The sequence below is a fragment of the Myotis davidii genome, unplaced genomic scaffold (genome assembly GCF_000327345.1).
Source record: "Myotis davidii unplaced genomic scaffold, ASM32734v1 scaffold820, whole genome shotgun sequence".
In the NCBI taxonomy this organism is placed as follows: domain Eukaryota; kingdom Metazoa; phylum Chordata; class Mammalia; order Chiroptera; family Vespertilionidae; genus Myotis; species Myotis davidii.
This window is the reverse complement of record NW_006291981.1, coordinates 457857-467828: the sequence shown is the minus strand read 5'-3', so window position 1 is coordinate 467828 and position 9972 is coordinate 457857.

Sequence of the window (9972 nt, the reverse complement as noted above, 5' to 3'; positions counted from 1 at the left end):
GAAAAACCCTAACTTAACCCTGGTTCTGTGTCACATATAGAGATCAACCAAAGGACTTGTATGCATGCAAATAAGCATAACCAATGGACATAAGACACCGGGGGATAGGGGAGGCTAGGGGACTGTCTAGGGCGGGGGGAAAAATGGACACATATGTAATACCCTTTGTAATACTTTAAGCAATAAAAACAAAAACAAAAACAAACAAACAAAAAAAACCCAACTTTGCTGCCCTTATCTTCTTTGTTTTAGAACTCATTCTTCAATTTTGAAAGACAATGAATTCGGACCTGAACAGAAAATTGGTTTCATCTTTGGAGGTTCCACTGAGATCTTTGGAATGGTAAGCGAAATGGACTCTTTCGCTTGCTCTGTCTCTTTTATCTGGAGGCAAAAACACCAGGACCCTGTTGGTCAGTTAAAAGTGATTAGCATGGCAAATTAAAGACACAGGGGACAGACTTCTCAGGGAACGGCCAGTCTAATCCCTCCTATCCCAGGAGAATGTGGGACTGGCTCTGGACCTGGTTTCCCTCTTTCTCTGTTCGTTATCATCCTGCCTGAAATTGGGTGGAAGGAGGAGACCAGAGTCCTGCAAGTCCTGACCGTGGTTGGTTGAGCTGATGGCTGTGGGAACCCCTTCCCACAGGTGAGCATGAGTAGATGATTCTTCCTCATGGCTGACACCTCCTAGACCCAGACCCCATAGACTTAGGTTTCTTCACCTCTCTCTTTAGGACATATCTGCAGGAGGATGGTACACAAATTCTATGCAGGCTGACAGGCAGGCCACCCCACCACTACCCATGGTGTCCCATAAATTTTGTTATTTCCACTGAAGACACAGGGGACCCATCCCCTTTGTCTCTCACCTTCGTGGAGGCCCTAGCCTAAGGAACATCAGCAGGCCCAGCACCACTTGACATTTTCTTTCCTGTTCCTCCTGAAATGCCCTTTTGAGTCCAGATAAGTGGGCCCTTTATCAGAAATGCCTTTTGTCCTCGGGGGCCAGAATTTTGACCCTCTTATGGGTGGGCTATTGTCTGTGGCACCTTGGTTCGTCATCATCATAGACTTCCACTTTCCCCATGAGGCCTGAGGACAGGCATATTCTTTTGGTGGACAGTACAGACATAGACAACTCTTAAGACAAGTCACTAGACTCTCTTGGAGTCCAGGGAATTAATTGTCCTTTCCTCCACACCCTCTGTGTACAGGCTCTCCTCATTGTTGTCCTGAGAGAGGCCAACAATGGAGTGGGCTCTCCAAAAATATTTTAATCGTCTACGCCACTCTAGAAATCAGCAAATTTTTCCTCTCCCATTAAGGGAAATTCACACAGGCACACGGAAGGTCTCATTGGTAAGTGTGACTTGTCCAACAGACACTTGCTTATGGTCACACATATGTGAGCACAAGCAATAGGAGGTTAGGTCAGATAGGACCTCACTGGTAAGCATGTGTAGTCCAGCCGGTCAGCTCTGTTAGTGGACGTGCATTAGCAGACAGTCTTTTTCTTGTCCTACACAGGGAACACCTTGTGAGGGCACCAGCTAGAAGGCACTAGATGCCTCTCTGTTCTTTTTGTCTTTTTCAGATGGGGAACTCCTCATCTACCACTGAGGTCAGCACCCCACTAGGTTGTACACTGAGGAACTGGGATTCATTTGACCCACAAACGTTGAAGAAAAAGTGCCTGACCTTCTTTTTTACTCAGGCTTGGCCTCAAAATAAGTTTGCAGATGGAGAGACATGGCCCCCAGAGAGAAGGATTAACTACACCATCTTTCCATTAGATCTTTCCTGTAGGAGAAAAGGGAGGTGGTCTGAGGTTCCATATCTGGGAATTCAGACCCACTCAGATCCAGGTACCATTTTACCTACAAGACTTAAAGCAAATTAAGATGAACTTGGGGAAACTTTCAGATGACTTTGACAAGTACATAGAAGTTTTTCAAGGGTTGACTGACCAACCTTTGTTTTGTCATGGAGGGACATTATGCTTCTCCTAAGCCAGGACCTCTCGGGGTCAGAGAAGCGATCGGTCATAGAGGCAGCCCAACAGTTTGGGGATGAATACTTCCTAGCAAATGACAGTGGGTCCCCCACTGATCATATTGAGCATTACCCCACTGGTCAACAGACCCTACCCTGGAAGATCCTAAATGGTTAGGTCAGTGATGGCCAACCTATGACACGCGTGTCAGAGGTGACACACGAACTCATTTTTTTTTGGTTGATTTTTCTTTGTTAACTGGCATTTAAATACATAAAATAAATATCAAAAATACAAGTCTTTGTTTTACTATGGTTGCAAAGACCAAAAAATTTCTATATGTGACACGGCACCAGAGTTAAGTTAGGGTTTTTCAAAATGCTGACATGCTGAGCTCATAAGGTTTGCCATCACTGGGGTAGGTGATGAGTTAAGGGACTGGAATTGGAAACATTATCATGCTTGTGTGATCCAAGAGTTGAGAAAGTACTGCTCCAAATGCTTGAACTACTCTAAATTATCATCTATAGACCAAGGGAAGGGTGCGAATCCCTTGGCCTTTATGGACAGACTCAGGGAGGCACTGACAAAGTACGCCTCTATGTCCCCAGACTCTTTTGAGGTCCAACTTATTTTGAAAAACAAATTTGTAACTCAATCTGCTCCAGACATTAGGAGGAAACCATAGAAATTGGCAACTTTCCCTGAGAGTACCCTAGACAACTTCCTAAAAGTCACCACCTCTGTCTTTTACAATCAGGACCAAGAGGCGGCCGAGGAGAGGAAGACCAAAGGAAGGGAGAAGGCTGCAGCCATGGTTGCATCACTCCAAGATGCCAACATCATCAATCGGGGTCCCAAGGGGTGTGGAACTCCCACCGTTACTTGCTATAACTGTGGTCAGCAAGGGCACGTCCTAGGGGCTGCCCACAGGAAAACAGGAAGCCACCCTCCAAGCCCTGTCCTATCGGCAAGGAAACCACTGGAACTCAGGCTGCCCAAAGGGGTGCAGGCCCCCACAGGCTGATTGGCATCTCAGATGGTCCAGCAGCAGGACTGACGGACCCAGTGCTTTCCTACCTGGCTCCAACATAGACTGTCATCTCCATCCATGAGCCTGGATAACCCTGACTGTTGGGGGCAAGGAAATTAGTTTCCTCCTTGACACTGGAGCCACATTTTCTGTTCTCTCCAACCCAGGCCAACCCTCTTCCCATAGTGACCTTAAGGGCGCCTCTGGCAAGCCCTTTTCTCTCAGCCTTTGAGGGTTTTTTTGCAAACACCTCTTGATTATGCAAGAAGGTTCGACTCCCCTGTTGGGGTGAGACATCTTGGCCCGTTTTGATACCACTATAGGCATGGCACTAGAACAAGAACTCTGCCTACCATTAGTGGAAACTGAAATCGACCTTAAAATATGGTCAACACAAGGGAAAGTTGGCAGAGGGATCAGGAAAAACCCCACTTGGATATACCTTAAGGATTCAACTTCCTTTCCCCATCAGAAATAGTACGCCTTCAAGCCAGAGGCAAAGAAGGGATTACAGGTCCTCATAGACAACCTGAAGGCCCAAGGCCTGGGTAAACCTTGTACCAGCCCATGAAACACTCCCATTCTGGGTGTCCAGAAGCCCAATGGAGAATGGAGGCTTGTCCAAGACCTCTGGCACATATCCCCATTCATCCTGTGGTTCCTAATCCTTATTCCTTACTCTCCCAGAGTCCAGAAGATACTGAGTGGTTTATGGCACTAGGTCTCAAGGATGCTTTACATTCTGACTCACAGTTTCTCTTTGCCTTTGAAGATCCTTCCAACCAGTCTACCCAAATAACTTGGACTTTTTTTTGCCCAGGGGTTTAGAGATCGTCCCCACTTGTTTGGTCAGGGCCTAGATCAGGATTTGTGCCAATTTGAACATCCACAGACTAAGGTCAGACAACACGTTGATGACATTTTACTATGTGCTCCCTCAGAGGAGGCTTCGCAGGAAGGCACCAAGGCCTTGTTCAACTTCCTGGTAGAAAGAGGATATAGGGTCTCAAGGTCTAAGGCACATCTTTGCCAGACATCTGTAACACACCTGGGCTTAGTCTTGACAAAGGGAGCAGGGTCCCTAGGAGAGGTTAGAGTCAAGCCTATTTCTTCCTTTTCTTTGCCCCTTACCCTAAGACAAGTGATAAGTTTCCTGGGCATGGCAGGATGTTGTCGTTTATGAATTCCAGGGCATGGGAAGATTGCATGTCCCCTCTTCCAGGTGATTTAAAAAGCTCAGAAAGAGAAGTCAACTTTGCTGGAATGGGAGCCAGCAGCTGAATTGGCTTTTAAACAACTCAAACAGACCTCCTTCAAGCTCCAGCTCTGAGCCTTCCCACTGGCCAGGACTTCAATCTATATGTGACTGAAAGGGGAGGCATGGCTTTTGGGGTTCTGACCCAGACCTGTGGTCCCGTAGAGCAACCAGTGGGATACCTGAGGAAGGGTAGACATCATAGCAAGGGCTGGCCAGCCTGCCTCCGGGCTGTGGCAGCAGTAGCCTTGCTAATCCCAAAAGCTACCAAACTGGCACCGGGAAGAGACTTAACTGTCTGCACACCAATAATGTGTCTACCTTTTAACCTCGAAGGGGAACTTTGGTCCTTGGTCAGCCATCTCCTCAGGTACCAGGCAGTTTTATTAGAGGGGCCGGCTGTCCAGTTAAAAATGTCCCACTCTGCATCCAGCCACCTTCCTCCCGAAGAAGGGTGAGGACATAGGTATGACTGTGAGCAGATTCTACTTCAGACTAATGCAGCAAGGGAGGACCTGAGAGGAACTCCTTAGAGAATCCAGAATTAATAGTCTTTACAGATGGAAGCTCCTTTGTGGAGCAAGGGGTCGGGAAAGCAGGCTATGCGGTGATAACCTTTGACATCACTATTGAAAGTGCCTCCCTCTCTCCTGGGACTGGTGCCCCACTGCAGAGCTGACTGCCCTCACAGGAGCCTGAGGTAAGCCAAGGTCAGAGAGCTAAGTATGCAGATTTGGTCTCCATGCCCACTCGGCTATTTGGGAGGAAAGACACTCCTGACGGCTAAGGATCTCCCATAAATACCATAAGGAAATCGATAGCCCCTAGCAGCAGTCTCCCTTCCCCTAGAAGTGGTAGTTACACACTGCTGAGGACCTCCGGAGGGTATGGGCAGGGTTTCAGAAGGAACCGCAGTTTTGGTTAATTAATGTCCCTGACACTCCATGCAGGGTTCAGTCTGCCTTAAACACTGAGGGAATTTGGGGTATTGTGTACTTTCACGATTTTCTGTTTAATGGTAGCATTTCTTCTTTGGGACTTTGTACATCTGAAACAGGGGAATCACATTGCTCCTTGACCCTACTTTAAATCTCCCCTAACTAGAACCCCCTTATTAATTGTGAGTGTTATACTCCTTTCTTTCCTCACAACCTATGGTGGCTATGGATATCGCCACCCATGGCCCCAGATCTGTCATTTATGGCCGAGGTGGGGAATTATTCTAATTGCTGTAATTGTCCCAAAGTACACAATCAAACGCACCCTGGCCAGTTCCCATTGGTGGCTCTCCCCTTATCCCTGAAGCAGACAAATAGATCCTGGCTGGGCCTGAAGTGGAGCAATACCTCCCACACTCTGGGATATCGGAGCCAACCATCCCTCCACCAGAGAGCGTGGAGACACGCTCACACATGCATGGGGTGGGGACAGTATCGGTGATAATAGGAAATGCCTCTATTTGCTTTAAGTCATATGATTCAGCTGGACTCTTATTGGGATGGATTCCCTGGAAGTATTGCAATCACACCCTAGTCTTTCAAAATTCTTCCCTTTTATACCAACAAAATTGAAACAGCTCTTTCATATCTGATATGCCAAATGCCACTATTTTTACTGGGGACCTAGGGGAAGAAGTCGGTTTTATGAGACAAAATGTCTCCTGGGAATATCCAAATAAGTGAGTCAAAGCTTCCTGCAACAATCAGGTGATTTGTTACTACTTTGTGAGATTTCAGGATTGATTGTTGCGGTCAATCACAATTGTTAACACTCCTGGCAATTTTTTTTCAAAAATATTTAGAAGTGCTATATGTAGTGTCTCTCCCAAACATGCAACCTGGGAGACTACCCAATTTGATAGAACTAGGGATTGTGGTATTGGGATTAGGGTGGACACACCCATTACAACCCCTTCTTGAGAGACCAGGCATTGGTCATTTCATTGCATGAAGTTCTTTTGTTTTGCTGGGATTCCCTGCTCGAAAAGTCTGTCCTTAACCTTTCCATTCAGTCCACCAGTCTTGCAAGGCCACGGTGGGGGCAACTGAAGTTCAACAGGAATCACTTACTCTCTGGCATCCATGGTCCTTCAGAACCAACAGGCCCTACACATACTAACAGCAGAAGTAGGAGGGACATGAGCTCTGGTAAATGAAACTTGCTGCATGTGGATTAACACATGGTCACAGATAGAGGAAAATCTTCATATTATAAAAAAGAATATTAAACTCATTAACAACCTAAAGGTGCAAGCAGGATCAGGTCCCAGTTGGCTGCAAACACTCTTATTCCAATTTAAGAATTCCTTATGGTCCCAGCTTCTACCCTTGCTATTGCTTCTTATTATAATCAGACTATAATAAGTTGTTGTTTGGACCCTGCTTTTTAAACTTACTTGCATGCATGCTTTGTTTCCTCCAGGATAGAAGCAATCAAATTCCAAATGGTCATGGAAATGGAACCCCGAATGTCAGCTCCCATCTTCTGTGGTCCCTTGGATCTCCCACCTCTGATGCAGCACTGACACTCCCTACTATATACCTCTTCAGCTGGCAGTAGCCAGGTCAGTCATCATCCCTATTCCCAACAGCAGCTGGGGCCTCCAAATTGGAGGAGGGAATTAGGAAATAGAAGAGAGCTAGGTAGTGAGGGATGGGACCATGCAAGAGGAAATAGAATAGAGAGCTGAAACCAGCTTCAGAAACAAAGTGACCTAGAGCTGAACCCAGTTTAGCAGGAAAAGACAGTGACATCACCTTGGACCTGACATGGCAGTCCTTAATCAGGCCCATCCCACTGGTGAGAACTTGAGTTTTAAAAAGTATGGATGTTGCTAGGGCAGGCGGCTTGCATATAACCAATCACAAAGCAGTGAGACATATTAAATAACCAATCCCAAGGATGTTGCTAAGGCAGAATTCTTTGAAAGAACCAATCAGAAGCCAGTAGGGTATATATCTACCCCTAGACAAAAAACTTCTGTGGCAACCCACTTAGGTCCCCTCCCTGCTAGAGGGAGTCTGTGTACCTCTCAATAGACTTTGATTTCACCTTCACTTACCCTTTTTGTCCGTGAATTCACTCTTTGATTTTGTGAGACAACAGACTCAGACCAAACAGAAAATTGGTATCATCAGGAGAGGTTCAGTAGCAGAGACTGTGGCAAACTGAGAACAAATACTAAGGAGAAAGCCGATACGGAACTCCAGCCACCTGTTGCCCTGGAAGAATTGGGGTGCAGTGTAGGCCAGTCTTCTGATTTTTTTAAGGAAAGAAGGCTTCTCATTGTACTTAGAGTCAAAGCCAAAGTCCTGACAATTCCTCTACGGTCCTGAGGATTTGCTCCCCTCCCCCACTCCCATCATCTCTATGGCCTAGTTTCCTACCACTCCTACACACCCCACAGAGAAAAGGCCATGTGAGGATACAGCGTGAAGGGCCCCTCTGCAAGCAAAGGAGAGAGACCCTACTGGAAACCAACCCTGCCAACACCTTGATCACGGACTTCCAGCCTCTAAAACTGAGGTTTAAATTTCTGTTGCTTAAGCCACCAGTCTGTAGTATCTTGTTAGCCCAATCCAACTAATGTATCTGAGCATCTGGATTTTTATGTGAACTCTGTCATAAATACTGTCCACTGTTTCAAAATTTAAAAATAAACATTAAAGGTCTTACTGTAGACTAAACAGGTCTACCCATCCCTCTACAGCTAACGATTTCTTACCTATTTTTGAAGCTTAAGCACCACCTCCACCAGGAAGACCACCTGGATCCCCTTATCTTGTCTCTGCCTCAGCACTCCCATGCTTTGGGTAGCATAGCCATGATTTCTCTTTGAGAAAAAACTACCCCTCCTCCATTGCACACACTGTTGATGGGTATCACAGAAAATGACTGAATATTTCCCTCATTCATTTCTTCTTCCTTGGCACAAAGGGAGACTACATTTCCCGGCCTCTTTTGCTGTGAGATTGAAACAAAATGACTATGTTCCATCAATTGGCCAGGCAGGGATAGAGAGAGGATAAATGCCACCTCGAGGTATAGTCCCAAATGATGGCCCACATTCTCTCCCCCTCTGTGGCAGCCACAAAGGCTCCATGTTAAAGACAACGGAATCACATGATGGATGGGACCAGGATCCTGGGATCACTGCATGGAAGAGAACCACCAGGATGGCTGCCATTTTCACTCAAACTGTGATATGAGTAAGAAATAACCTTTACTGTTGGAGGAATGGATTTGGGGGTGGGGATGATGTTGGGGTTCGCTATTGTGGTCTAGCCACCTCTGATGAGCTTTCAGTCCGCTGTGAGTGTCAGAGCAGCCTGCTCCTCCCCTTTGGTCCAAGCCAACTGGCCTCTCAAGGTGGAGAGAAAGTAAGCCACTGGCTCTGACCAGCAGAGGTTCCCTTGAGAGGCAGCCCATCATCCTGCTTCTTGGAATCAGTGTCCATCTGGATCTTGTCCTTTTGTTGTTGTTGTTAATCCTCACCCAAAGGTATTTTTCCATTGATTTTTAGGGAGAGTGGGAGAGAGAGGGAAAGGCGGAAAGAAACATCGATTGGTTGCCTCTTGCACGAGCCTCAACCAGGACCTGGCCGGGGAGGAGCCTGCAACCAAGGTACGTGCTCTTGCCCGGAATTGAACCCTGACCCTTTGGTCCCCATTCCAATGCTCTGTCCACAGACCAAACTGGCCAGGGCTGGATCCTGCCCTCTGAAAGCTCGGTCAACGGGAGTCTGAATTCCTGCCTCATTGTCCCAGCTTTGGTCCTACTCTGACCCCTGGGATTTACTTCCTAATCCTGGTCCCCTGCCATGTACCTGTCTGAGGAACCTAGACATTCTACACCCTGAAGGCCTCCCTCCCGGCCCGGAGCACTCAGAGCCCAGCCCCCTCACTGCCCCTTGGAAGGTGTCCGGCCACGCCAGGATGGCCATGACTGAGTCCAGTCCAACGCGCGGCAGTTCAACACAGTCCGAGGCTCCTTCATGCCATTTCCTTTCCCAATCTGCTCATGAGTCTTAAAGGTTGCAGAGTGGCAATAAACTCATGTAACCAGATTGCTTTTGTTTAAATCTTTATTTATTACTCACTAGACAATGGCCTTGGTCATAACACTCACACCCAAATTTTCTTATTGGCAAAATGGGCCTAATAACAGTCCCTAATCTCAAGATTTTTATGCAGATTTAATAATTAATAGATGTAAAGTATGTAGTGCTCACTGAATGTGAACTGCTGGGCTGTGTGCCGCTTACTGAGCCTGTTCTTTTTTAACCCTCTCATGAACAGTAGCATGCGCTCCTGCTTACAGAGAAGCCAGGAAGCAAGGGGAGCGAGGCTGACAGCACCTCTACATGTTTCAGGAGCCACACTTGATGCTTGTGAATACAGTGTCAAGCATCCCCTGACAGCCCTGTGCAGGGGTCACATTACCCCAGGCAGCGCACGGAGAAGCTGCCTCTCAGGGAGGTGAAACGAGTGGCCGAAGCTCTGCTGCTAAGAGCATTGGGCTTTGAATCCAGGTCAGTTTGACTCCAAAAGCTCGCTCCACTTCACGGCTCCCTCTCGTAGTGATTAGAGCTGTCCGTTGAGCTTGCCTCTACAACCCAGGCAAGCACAGCTGCCACCGCTCCCTCAGGCAGCCTCCCCCTCAGGAAGCCCCGGTGCTAGGAGCAGGAAT